This window comes from Schistocerca gregaria, chromosome 3 (assembly GCF_023897955.1).
Source record: "Schistocerca gregaria isolate iqSchGreg1 chromosome 3, iqSchGreg1.2, whole genome shotgun sequence".
Taxonomy (NCBI): Eukaryota; Metazoa; Arthropoda; class Insecta; order Orthoptera; family Acrididae; genus Schistocerca; species Schistocerca gregaria.
This window is the reverse complement of record NC_064922.1, coordinates 492,596,970-492,610,304: the sequence shown is the minus strand read 5'-3', so window position 1 is coordinate 492,610,304 and position 13,335 is coordinate 492,596,970. Positions and strand designations below refer to the sequence as shown.

Genomic DNA, 13,335 nt, shown 5'->3' with positions numbered 1-13,335 from the left:
TAGTGGGAAAAAACCGTAGACGAAGACAGAGATTGGAATATATCCAGCGAATAATTGAGGAGGTAGGTTGCAAGTGCTACTCTGAGATCAAGAGGTTGGCACATGAGAGGAATTCGTGGCAGGCCGCATAAAATCAGTCAGAAGACTGATGACCAGAAGAAAAGTTGCGATTTAAGGTCCAGAGGAGTTACTGGAGAACGAGTGTTATGGTACGTTATGTGTATTTTATTCTGTGTAGTTTTTAACCAATTCACCGTCTTCTCATTATTTCTTATTATCCGTCATCAGAAGTTTCGAAGATGACTGTGTGGTCCGGTTGGAACCTGTCGCATTATGTAAAGAAAGGTGTATCAGTCTAAACATTCTAGACCCTCCTTAGATTACCTCCATCAGCTGCAATTGTGACGGCATCCACCTACTGAAACCTTTGATATCTACCGTCCTATCCGCGTTGTAGATGTTAAGATAGCTGAATTCGGCCGCAACCAGTCATTACAATGAAAAATTCGTAACGTTTCATTTGCTCCGTTCAAAAAACTGTAAAACAAGAACACTGCTTTGCCTTAGTGACAAGAGGCTGCATTTCTATAAATAGTAATTATCTGAACATATCGTGCTTCTTTTTTTCTCTCGGAGAATACGGGACGTGGTGTGTCAACGTATCGAGTGGAGACGAGCAAAAGCGCCAGCCGCGACCCTGAGTTATTGCTGTGCCGTCCCAAGAGCAGCGGCAAGCACTGACGACCGGATTTTATTGCGCTCGCTCGCTTTCCCTGAACTACCAACTGAATAGCTCCTCTGCAACACTGCAACGTCGCCTCCCTACCCAAATCAGACTCAGTTTTATAATATACGTCTGTTCGTGTTACCAAATGTGGATGTGTCCCAACTACAGTTTTTTCATTTCGCGAATCTGTACGACTGAGAATGTGTGTGTGCACACCCGTCCAGATATTAGAGTGAAATGTACAAAAAAATGAAATTAAGCGAAAGCGGAAAATAAAAACTGATATTTGCGGCACATAAATTCATTCCAAATTAATAGAAACCCGCTGATGCCGTATAGCGATGCTAATTTCAAATATTTCTTTACCTCTGTTCAATTAAAATTATTCAGACAATGAATTTTATTATACTAATTTGTCGTTAATAATGTATTGTCAGTTCCATAATATCTTATTTAAGGTGTACATTCTTGACAGGAGTAGAGTATATCTTTAGGGCTGTTTTAGCCTTTTATTCCCATTGTTCGAACGCCTTATTGATGTAACTTGCGCAAGGCTCGGCTATCACTCCTGGAGGCTACTTGGAAGAATGTATTTCTAGGGTAATTATGACGAGTTACATGCTTTACATCAAATTTTTGAACGACCTTCGTAATAGGCCGTAATATGCCGAGAGTGCCAAAAATTCTAAACATTTCAGTTGATACAAATTTATTATTTAACTGTAATAAAATCAGAGGATAAAATTTAAGACTATTACTTTTTGCTCCAGTCTCAGCTCAAGACCCTTAATGGTCCACTCTTTTCTGCCATCCCTTACTTCACAATTCTTTTTCTTGGAAAATCTAATGCAGAAATCAACATAAGTATATTTATCACTTTTTATTGATTTTAGATTAACGTTTCTCTGACTTTTTAATGAATTTCAACCGTCATTAGACACACCCCCCTCCCCCATCCAAGGAGATAAAGATGTTTGTCCAGAATGTCGTGTCTATGATGGAAGCCCAGCATTCTTCTAATATCATTTAAAATGAACAGAAACTGACAATGTGCCCAAATCCATAGGATATTTCACGCGGAATAATAGCGCAATGTATGGAAAATTAAGAAGATAGTAAAATGGCAGCCGATGAAGTTTAGTCGCGTGTTTTTTATCATCTTACTTTCTACTGGTTATAGCAAAGTAACGCGACCAACGACAAATGACAAAACTACATCTTTGTTCCAAGTGTCTGAGATTTCGTTATATTTTTCAAATTTCAGAAAACTGTGCTATTAATTCAGTCTACTATAGATTATTTGTTTCACATAAAATTTGCAGAATGCAGGGTGTCCGCCATGGACACAGCTGAGTTTGGACAGAGCAGCTCTAACTCTTGAGATGAGGGGACTTAAGAGCAATTCCATTACAAAAACAGAAATTTTCTCCGGGTACCAATAAATAATTTGCCGAAAGATTTATTTTGACTAGTCTGTCAGTTTTTTCAAGCAAAATAGTAAATCAGCTTATTTTATACACTGACTGAGGAGAATGTATCCTCAAATTCGTTAAAATTTACTTGTGCAGAAGAAGAGTATTAAGAGTTTATAATAATGAAACTATAAATAGCACATGATGGCATTAATTTCGCCCCTTAGGAAAGGGACGAGAATTAAATGACTAGTTTAGTGGTACAATTTTAAGCCCATTCATATACTTGTCTTTAACTAACTTAGTATAAAGTATAGAAAAAGTACAGGAATGCCGAATGTTAAGTAAGGAGAAATTATTAAAAGAAGTGTGACGGGATGAATGCGAACCCCCTGGTATTTTGTCCGGATAACATACTTCATTCCAATAAAAGTACGTAAGAAACGATATTAAAAAACATTATACCTACAGCTTTAAAATTAATTAAAAGAGAAGTATGCAAAGATCCTATAGAAATAAAAAGCGTAGTTTTGAATTTGTGAAGGAAAGTGTCAAGCAGTCAATTAGTACTGCAAATATTCAGTGGTTTTTTAACAATTCTGTTAGTGAATTTCATTTAACGGGCCTCTAGGCGATGTGTTATTGTGTAACAGTGTTACAAAGAACTAAGAGACATCCCTATGAAACGTGTCCAACAAATAGTGTACACTGCATGCGTTCCACTCCTCTATCAAATTCTTTCCAGGTGAGTCAGTCAGTGGACATAGAAGGAATAAAGCGGATTAATGTCCCGTTCACGACCGAGTCGGTGCGCAAGCTTGGATCGGCGAAGGATGAGAATATGAATCGGTAGCAATTGCCCTAAGAGATTTAGGGGACTTACTGTAAACCTAAATCTGGATGGCCACACAAGGATTTGAACCACCATCCTCCTATGTACGAGTACCGTGTATAACTGTTGTACCACCTCACTTGGCACAGACATGACGTCCGGCACAGGGTTCATCACCTGCAGTTACATTTTCAACTTCCTTTATGTTATCGTATATATTACCGTATATTATCATATATTTCTTAATATTGTCATTAATCATTTCCTTAATAATCATTTGGCTAAAGTGTTTTATGTAGCCTGTAATAGTTCACTTATCATGTTGATACGTTAGTAAATATTTGCTACCCAACACAAGCACGTTCTCTGTCACAGATGAAGCTGACAGACAGATTACCAGTTTCCATTACACGAAATTCGTTTATGCTAGGAAAAAAAATTGTTTTCACTTGAACACTGTACGTTAGCGCTAGTTTTTGAAGCATCCTTTTATATTGTGTATTATGTATTCTTTTACGTATTTTTTGTAGTATCTCATATTTCCATTAATAGTACGTTGGCTTTCTTTATGGATGTTTCTCGAGATGGTAGTCTTACAGCTCAGTTTTATTCCTTCACATAAATTTAAGTCATTTAACAAAATTTTAATTAATTTTCAGTCACACTGTAATGTAGCGTGTTGTAGCCTCTATAACTTTTTCTTTGTTCTTGTTGTCCTTCAGATACACATAACGCTTTTGTTTTACTCTTGTATATATGTTTCTATCTGTACCTATGATTTATTGTTTAATTACACAGAAAAGAACAAACATGAAGTGCGATAGTCCATAACCGACAGTCTATTGCAACAGAGCCATCAGTATAGCTGGCTCCAGCTGTTGTAGCAAGAAGCCTATTCTGTGTCTGAATCAACAAATGCGCTGCGAAAGTGAGAAGAGATATACGCTACACCTACAATCCTGTTCTAGATCAAGACTGTTTTTCACTTAGAGAGGCAAATTCAAGTCTCTGGACAGGTGGCCACTAAAGACCTCAAGAATCTGCACACCAGGATCTGCGTTAGCATCGCGCAAGAGTGGTGCTTATCTCTCCGTACAGCCATTCTCATTTCCGTGTTCTTCCTTCCAGTTACCCATAACCGATTCATATCCCATTGCTGTCGGTTTCTAATGATCCTAGCGTCGTTCTCCTCCTCCTTGTCTACCGAGGCACGTCTATTATACGAATGTTTTACGAGTTGAGAAGTAGATAAAATGAAAATTATTGCTATGTCACACAAATATTAAAACATAATTTTCAACTGTTGGGATTATTTCCAATCAGCGTATAATCTAAGTCGCTATATATACACGCATACATAATCACCATATGGTGCACAGCAGAGGATACAATGTGCTCCTGCTAGCCATTCCGTTTCTTGCTCCACTCGCAAATGGAGTTAGAAGAAAACGCCTGCCTGTATGTTTACGTGCGAATCCTGATTTCTTTCATCTTGTGTTTGCGGACCTCACTCAACGTGTACGTTTGTTCCGCAGTCTCTCTAAAATGCCTCCGGTCTAAAGATCATCAACAGGGTTTCGTGAAAAGAACACCATATTCCTTATAGTACATGTACTATATTCAAAGGTGTGAATATGGGCAACCATCACCTTATAACAGAATGACGGCAATGAAAATTTTGAGCCACACCGGGACTCGAACCCGGATTTCCCACTTATCGCCTGCGGTCGCCTTACATTTAACCTATACGAGTACGACTCCATATGTAGTCAAACATGTGCCAACAACTTCTACTCGTACATCCATTATGTATATTCGAGTACACGGAAGACGCTTTAATTGAAAGTCGCTTCCCCGGTGTAGGCAGTAAATACAACTATGCAGTTCCTGTTTCGTTCAGATAAGTGATACGAAGTTCCTTCGCACATACATGTATGTCCGAAGATACGGGCACTGCGGCGACTACAGCCACTGTGAATTACAGGAAATTTATTCGGAGTTGCGAATATGGACAACCATCAGCTGTATGATGGACAACCGCCAGCTGCATAATAGAATGACCAGGACTCGAACACGGATTTCCCACTTTTCGCGAGCGGTCGCCTTAGCATTACGCTATTAGAGTACGACTTACGGCCGGACCCAAACTTCCATACGTCGTCAACTATAGATCAGCAACCTGTTCTCGTACATTCAATATATGTATTCTCGTATAAGCGACACATCCAACTTAAAGTTGTTTGGCCGGTGTCGACGGATGAAAACGATACTGCACTGCCTCTGTTGTTCAGAATGCATGCATCCCTGAAGAATGTTTGCGTCGTATTTCAGAACAAAAGAGGCACTACAATATCCTATTTTTCCGTTGGCACCTGTGCGGATACATACATAATGAATGTAAGAATACAGGTTGTTGACACATGTTTGACGACTTATGGATGTTTGTGTATGGCCGTAAGTTCTGGTAGCAGAGCCAAAAGGTTTGCCGACCGCTCGTGGTAAGCGGGAAATCCCGGCTCGAGTCCCAGCCCGGCACCATTTTCCGCTTTACTTATTTCACTACACGGCTCACTGTGGTCCATTTTCGCAACTACGAGTACATTTAATGCACATCACAACGGCTGTCGCCGTCGCAGTGCCTGTTCCTTCGTATATGCACGAATACCCGAAGGAACTTCGTATCGTATTTCTGATCAATATCAGATTAACTTCACGTAGCATTTCCGTGACATTCACATGTTGTCCAAACGGTAATAAACTAGGCACCACACCTATGAATTGTTTCGATGTATTTCTGTAGTCCAACCCGGAGGTGATCTCAAACACTTCAGCTGTACTGTAGAATAGGCGGCACAGATGTTCTATATGCAGTCTACTTTACAGATCAGCTATACGGCATTAGAACTCTCCCATTAACCGTAGGTCGACCATTCGTCTTCACTACAACCCATCTTACGTTCTCCTTTCATTTCAATTCTCTTTGCATCGTTACACCTGGATATTTAATAGATGTGGCCGTGTTATTCAGCACACGACGACTACTGTATTCGTGTATTATTGAATTATTTTTGCTATTCTCATATATTAATTTACGTTTTCTACAATTAAAGCAAGCTTTCATTCATTTCACCAAATGGATATTCTGCCCAAGTTATCCTGTATCCTCCTATAGTCGCTTAAAAACGACACCATCCCCTACACAACAGTGCAGTCAGCAAGCAGTGGGAGATCGCTGCTCATCCTATCCGTCACATCGTTTATATATACCCTGGGCGCACCTGATGATATCTTTATTCCCGATGAAAGTTCTCCGTCCACAACAACGTACTGGGCTGTGTTTCTTAAAAAGTCTTCGAGCCACTGACTTATCTGTGAACCTGTTCGGAACGCTTGGATGTTTTTAACAGTCCGCATTGCGGTGCTGTGTTCAACACTTTCCTGAAGTCCAAGAGATAGATATCTCCCTGTGGTCCTTCACCCATGCGACAAGAGGGCAAGCTGACTTTCCGACGAACTAAGCTTAATAAATCTGTGTTGATCTGTGGATAGAAGCCTTGCTGTATCAAGAAAATGTATTGTATTACTAATAATATTCTCAATAATTCTATAGCAAATTGCTACTGCTCCATTTATTGCTGTTTTACTTTCACATTCCTGTTTTCTTGGATTATATTGGTAGATAGCTGCGAAACAGTGGCAATCGTCGTTGAGGTGTAGCTTTCGAATACCAGTAATACAAGATATTTTTAAAGGAGAAATTTTGGAGTGAAAGACAAGCGGCAAATACGTCGAGTGCCGTCCTTGATCAGATTGAGTGTTGATGTTCCGCATTAAGGTCTAAAACTGTTGGCACGGCTCTGCCAGGCGAGACATTCTACTAATATAGACAATCGTGAGTGGAGTCCAATTAATTTCTTTTGGATGACTGTATAATTACACAAAATCGAAATAAACAAATATCGTTTATGCTATCGTTATAGACAGGCTCAATGACGATTAGCACATGTGAAGAGACGTTGCTGCTTTACATGTGCTGCTTGCCACACGGTGGTAGCAGCTTAGCATCCCACATTTGGAGGAGGGAGGGACTGATTAATTTCATTTACTTACTGCTGCAAATGAATGATTTCAAATTATATTGGCTTCCGTTAAGGAATTCGGTGAAAGCTACCGACGAGCGTTATTTAGCAGAAACAAAAACACAAGGTATTTTTGATCGCGATTGTGTTCTCTAGGTTCATTTGTTGTCGTCATTCGACGCTATAACGCTGTGTGTCAGAATCACGTTTAGGCCCACAGAATCTGTGGAAAAACAAACAAAACTGTACACTGACCAACCATCAAGCTAGCTAAAGCAATGCCGTACTGTTACTGGAGAGTAGTAGTAATCGATGTGCATTTTAATCTTGCCTGCGACATCTAATACGTTCTAAAAAATCATTTATTGTTTAAAGTTTACAGGTATTAATAAAACGTTAATTACACGTAAATAATTGATGGACTGTTTGACAGCAATGATGACTATCAAGTGAAACCAGTAGCGACAATGAAGCACATCTAGACAGCTGTGTGTCACCCACGTAGAACAAAACAGAGCAGCTGTTGACAATGACCTTCAAAAGCTGTTTACTATACAATGTGTCTTCCTCTAACGACAGTGAAAGCTGTTTTCAAGTCCATCCTGCACTAATGTCAGCTAATTCCATATGTGCAACATTCTAAGCGCTTACTAACATATTTATCTTAAATCGTCGCTGTCTTTATACTCTCAGTGTATCAAAGCTTCTCGCTGATGCTTTAATTTGACGTCTTTGCGTCTGCCTCCGTAAGACAGTGATAAATCAATACGGCCGATTACACAGAATACGCGTTCAGCCATCCAGGCGTTGTCAAACAATGAAAATCATTATCTGTCTATAACGCTGATATGTTTTCTAACTTTGCACACGAAATGGTGTTCTGTTGCAGTCATAGGCGGACATACATCCAGTGGCTATCGTTCTTTTTGACTGCTTACTGAATTCTGGACGTTTGTTCAAGAATATTCTTCGAAGTTGACACAATTTACAAAATTATTAAATTAGGTCTATTTTTCTTATTTATGCTCGAGTTTTACTACAGAAAAGTCTGTTTTTCTGACTGATCAGTTTAGGCCGTGACATTGGACATAGGTTCAAAAATGAGCGTATTGTTATAAACGCAAAGAGTTTTCCTTAAAAATTATAATCATTTAACACAAAGATGATGTGAATAGTTCGTTAAGAAACGTAACCGTTTACATTCTCAACTTGTCAGTGCCCATATCTGACATTACTGAAAGTTAAAACGCACCGACTTATAATGCGAACAAAGTCTTAGTTCAGAATTTTAATAGGAGGCTATTCTATAAAATGTGCATATCCAAGGTCTTTTGGCTTTTTAGCTCTCAAGGAGGAACACCCAAAACGTTAAGAAATGAAAAAAATAAACTGGCAATTAGTATATGATGTGTCTACGACAAAGCACATAAGAATGCTTAGCTGTGTTCGTGTGTTTATCCATGTATGTGGAGGAGAAGCAGGGTATATACTCGTGTATATGCAGTATATGGAGGCTGTTCCTCTAAAGCCGGCTAGGTCCATTATCTTTCAGGTTTCGACATATATTTACAACTTCGTTTTGACCCAAAAAAATTCTACTCGTCACATCTTTCTATGCAGGCACCAACAACGACTGAAAGCGTCGGTTTGTTTCCATTTGCAAACAAAATTATTTTTCTTAAAGCTGCATTTTATGCACCAATTAGTCAGAGCACTCACAAATTAATCTAGTGCGATATCAGTTTTGTTGATATGTATTAATAGGAACAGAAAAACAAGAAGAATAATCAGTACTGTAGCACTGACAGCACTGTCCCGGTCCGAGCTGACTGCTACTTGCAGGCAGCATTGCTGCACTGCCGCTGCTGGGGTGTTGGTTATTCTTCTTGTTTGAACGTAGGTTAATACACAACAATTAAACAAATATCACAGTTGTCCAATTTGGGATCGGTTTACCGAATGGACACATAGAATTTCACACATTAAAACTAACTTTTTTTTTTAAACAGTTTCCAGTGACGCTGTGCATTTCATGCAAGACGTGATGAGTGGCATATCTTTGGGCAGAAACGAAACTGCAGAAATCTACCGAAACACCAGAGACAATGCGCCGACACACATCGCAGCTCGTGGTCGTGCGGTAGCGTTCTCGCTTCCCGCACCCTGGTTTCCGGGTCGAATCGCGGCGGGGTCAGGGATTTTCTCTGCCCCGTGATGACTGGGTGTTGTGTGATGTCCTTAGGTTAGTTAGGTTTAAGTAGTTCTAAGTTCTAGGGGACTGATGACCATAGATGTTAAGTCCAATAGTGCTCAGAGCCATTTGAACCAACTCACACTCACACACACACGCGCTGTCCCGCGTGCCCACGCGAGGGCGCGTTTGTGTGTGTGAGTGTTTATAGGTTTGGGGTGGATCCTTCTAGCCACAGTATTGTGAGTTTTTAGAACACACACTGTATGATGATCTAACTAATTATAGTTATGTGACGTAAGCTACAGCGAGGAAGTATACACTCACTGGACTTACAACAAACTTAATAGTAATGGGGCATAGAACTTCCAGTAGGCTAGCTTTGAATAGATATGGGCGAAGGAGGAATATAAAGTCTAGAGTTGGCACGTTTTAAAAAAGAGTCTTACATCCTACAATGAGAAAATCTGCAACTGTTTTGTGATCTTTCAGTTTTGTTAACGGTTCTCAAGTACACTACTCATGTCAGTACAATAAGAAAGCGTGAAAATATTTACATTTCTGTATAACAACCACGTGGTGTAGGATTAAGGAAAAAAATAGATAGAGCACATAAGTGTGTGACTATGATTTGATAGAAACACATTCCTATAGACCAACTCCATATAATTTCTGTGTTGCATAGAGCTTACCTTCTACAGAAAGATATTTCAATCATTACAGCGTACAACCCTCTTTCTCTATTTCGTCGCGTTACTGTATGATATTAGTATTTGATTGTATATAAAAAATATATTACTTTCAATTACATATGGTTCCTTAGTAGTATGAAGTAGTGTTTGTGCTCACCATTTAAGCTAAAAATTTGTCCGAATTATGAAAATGAGTCACCACTTTCGAATTAATATGATACTGTGATAAAGATGCAAAATGTTAGCACATTGTGTTACATGGCAATAAAATATTTCGCAGCATTCAATAGATTACATGTATTTCATACGTTGACCTATAGTAACAATATGCTTTCTGTACCTTGTTTTTCGATTTTACTCTATCACTGTTTCATTCTGTCTTTTATTTTTATCTCATCGCACAAAAATTTTAAACCAAGCATCTTTGGGTGTCTTGTCACACAAACAATACCTCTGAAATCGTACTTGCCAATGTAAGACAACTTAATTTTGGCACACCATTACTAGGAGACATGTCGTGGAAACAAATAAATTTCTTTGACACTGTGAGCTTCAAAGGGAGAACATAGTCCGTCAGTGCATAACATATGCAATGCCAGCACCGGAATTAAAAATCCGTACCACAACATCAGAGCAATTGACTGTAAATTGTCACAGTGAAATGCACTGGATAAGAAATACCCTATTTTCTTGGAACATGTACAGTAAACGTGTACTTTCCAATTAGGAGGGTTCATGGTAAACAGCAACAGAAGGATTAGTACTCACCGGCTTGCAAAACAGGTAGGCAGTGAGGGCGTTTCCCCAGTCGGTGATTGGCGATTCCAACTACACGACGAAGATGTCCATGCTCATAACTGTCTTCATATCTTCGTGCTGTAGTAGGAAGAATGTCTGGATTACATTTTTGCAGGTCTGGCTGAAGACACTTGGTATAAAACCTATGGAATTATTCAATGTATTGCGTTGGGGTATTTATATGTAACAGTAAGGTTTCCTCCAAGATTGTTAAGTAAAGCGCTTCGCAACACTGTTGGTGACGCTTCTTAATATTTTTTCTTCAAAGAGTGGTCTGTCTCTTTTATATGCGTAAGTAAAACAAACGGAGCACATTTCAGTATACTTGAGTCCTTAGATATTTCTTGACACAAGGTGATTCGGTATACGAGTCAAACCATTCTGCCTCAACAATCCTCAGTATTATATAGAATAGTGGAGCTTATTCCGTATCAGTTCCGAAAAGGTAACACATATGTTGTGGATAAGTGGACACGATCACAGGTAGTCACTGGTTAGCAGTCAATCATATCAGAAGTAAAATCACAAGTGTTTAATAAACCTCTTCATGTCAAATGTCTGTGTAAATCACATTCCTTCCGCGTAAGACTGAATTCGACTTGTGCACAAATTAGTTACTTACTATTGAGGCACAGTGACAGAATGACACGAACTGACTTTCCCTAAGTGTGAGGCAACACGCGCTGCGCGTGTTGCGGACTGGTCGCCGTCGCAGCTCGCAGGCGTGGTGGGTCTCTTCCCGTGCGCGTTTCTACGAGACGAGCTCTTCGCAGCTGTTCGCCAGCCTCGTCGCCGCGTCCTCTGTCGGAGTCGTCGTCCCCGCGGCGCTACGGCGTCTGCTGGCTAGCGGCGAGTTCTGCGACGCGCAGCATGCGGCGCGCGTTATATGCAAGCAGCCGGCGGGCGGCCCGCGCGCGCGCACTGCTCCGGCTCTGCGATGGGGAGGGGGAGGCGGGGGAGGCGGAAGGACGCAAGGTGAAGCGACGTGGCGCGGCTGTCAGCAGGTGGCTGGCAATTACTACCTGCCGCCGCTGCCCTCGTCCGCGACTGAGGCGGCATACAATGCGCCCCAGGTCGTGGGGCCTGAAGGAGTGAACATAATACGTACCAATCGAGGGACCGCGCTGATTAAGGAAATGCACGCGTATTTACGAGCAGCGCGTTTCGAACATTCTTTGGATAATACAGATCAATGCTGTTACTGGTTTTCGTTAATATGTTCATGTTAACGCAGTTGTAGTCTCCATCCATGACCAATTTAACTGCTTTGTTGTCCTTGAGACATTACACGCAAATCTTTCCCATTTTCTATTTGACTTAGTAACATAAAATCTGATGAACTAAAGAGAGATGCATAGCAGAATGAGCATACACATATGGAATGAATACGCAGCCCAATGTTCGACTTATAAAGTGAGAAGTTGTGAATCTAGCAATGATAGACAATCATACATATTTGTCCTACCAAAATGGCTCTGAGCACTGTGGGACTTAACATCTGAGTTCACCAGTCCCCTGGAACTTAGAATTACTTAAACCTAACTAACCTAAGGACATCACACACATCCATGCCCGAGGCAGGATTCGAACCTACGACCGTAGCAGTCGCGCGGTCCCAGACTGAAGCGCCTTGAACCGCTCGGCCACCCTGGCCGGTATTTGTCCTACCACTGGAATGCACTGGAGTCAAATTAGACGAAGCTGAGGAATTAGATTAAGAACGGAGATACTAAATCTTGTAGGTGAGTTTTTCTATTTGGGCAGCAGGATAAATGATGATGGTCGAAGACGAGTGAATAAAGTGCAGATTTCCAACTGAAGAGCACAGAAGAACATGCAAAAAGGAGATACTAATTGGCAAACAACATTAGTTTGCGTAGAGCTGTCTTCTCAAGGTGTTTGTTTGGGGAGTGAACCTCTATGGATGTGAGACATTGACGATGAATAGTTCAGACAAGAAGAGGGTAGGGGCTTACGACATTTCTATAGAGGAGGTACTGAATCGAACTGGGTCAAAAATGAATTTACGACATAACCTATTTAAACGGTTGATTGGGTACATACTGTAGCATCGAGGAACCGTCATTTTGGTGATGGAAGTTTTGGAGGTAAAATTTGTAATTTTATAACAGGGTTCGGTTACAGTAGGCAGGTTTCACAGATATGAGCTGAAGTACACTGTAGCAGCTATGCAAAAGTGAAGAATTTTGCAGAGAATAGACTAGCTTGAAGAAATCCATTATATCGGAGATAAGACCTGAACAATGCTATTTTATGTCAATGAACTATGATGAACATTTTGTGAGTAGATACATTTCTTATCTAAATTTGCAAAAACACCAAATCACACATCATTTCACTCTCCCATTGAGAGAGGGAGGGAGGGAGAGAGAGAGAGACAGAGAGAGAGACAGAGAGAGTGAGAGAGAGAGAGACAGAGAGAGAGAGTTCAGATCTTTAGATCTTATTCTATTATATTTACTCTGCGTTTTTGTAATGTGGAACCACTTACATAAGTAGCACGAAGTGCATTATATTGTTACGTGTGTGAACTAGGTATCATGTATAGTAAACATAAGAGTAGTCTTCAAGAGCCTAATCGTC

The 13,335-nt window shown here is 40.3% G+C and overlaps 1 protein-coding gene across 1 annotated transcript in view; it reads right to left on the bottom strand.

Moving 5' to 3' along the window:
- The window catches only part of LOC126355883 (neuropeptide F receptor-like), a 555,809-nt gene extending 544,214 nt beyond the window's left edge, over positions 1-11,595 (bottom strand). The window contains exon 1 of the mRNA XM_050006386.1: positions 10,702-11,595. The gene's annotated coding sequence lies outside the window, so the exon portion shown is untranslated. The remainder of the gene's footprint in view (positions 1-10,701) is intronic.
- Between the last annotated feature and the right edge of the window lie 1,740 nt (positions 11,596-13,335).